This window comes from Malaclemys terrapin, chromosome 20 (assembly GCF_027887155.1).
Source record: "Malaclemys terrapin pileata isolate rMalTer1 chromosome 20, rMalTer1.hap1, whole genome shotgun sequence".
NCBI classification, from domain to species: domain Eukaryota; kingdom Metazoa; phylum Chordata; order Testudines; family Emydidae; genus Malaclemys; species Malaclemys terrapin.
In genome coordinates, this window is record NC_071524.1 from 13,845,707 (window position 1) to 13,846,636 (window position 930).

Sequence of the window (930 nt, forward strand, 5' to 3'; positions counted from 1 at the left end):
GATAATTGGGAATCATTTCAGAAGACCTTACTAAATGGCCAAAAAGCCACACTCTAGGAAGAAGGCTGTGATGGTTACAAAACCAACCTGGTTTAGAGGGGAAGTGAAGGCAACTGTAAAAAATATAAATATAAATAACAAATGGAATAAAAGGGAAGTTGATAATGCATATAAATCAGAAGTTTGAAATTGTAAAAAATTGATAAGGGAAGCCAAGGGACATAAGGCGAACTCTATGGCCAGCAGAGTTAAGGCCAATAAGAAGAAGGTTTTTTTAATACATTAGGAACAAAAAGAATCCTGACAATGGTATTGGTCCATTACTAGATCGAAACGGTAGAATTATCAATAATAATGCAGAAAGGGCAGAAGCATTCAATAAATGTCTTCATTCGGGGAAAAACAGATATAGTCTCATCATATGGCAACGATACCACTCTTTCCATTCCATTAGTATCTCTTCAGGATGTTAAACAGAAACTACTGAAGTTGGACATTTTAAAATAAACAAGCCCAGATAACTTGCATCCAAGAGTTTTAAAAGAGCTGCCTCACGAGTTCGCTGGACTGTTACTGGTGATTTTCAATAAGTCTTGCAGCACCAGGGAAATTCCAGAAGACTGGAAGAAAGCTAATGTTGTGCGAAGTGTACATGGGATGACCCGGGGAATTATAGGTCTCTCATCCTGACAAACATTGATCCTGAGCAAGATAATGGAGCGGCTGAGGCAGGACTTGATTACGCAAGAATTAAAGGAGGGTGATGTAATTAATGCCAATCAGCTTGGGTTTATGGAAAACAGCTCCTGTCAAACTAACTTGATACCTTTTTTTGATGAGATTACAAGTTTGGTGGAGAAAGGTAACAGCGTCGATGTAATATACTCAGACTTCTGTAAGGCGTTTGATGTGGTACCGCATGGTATTTTG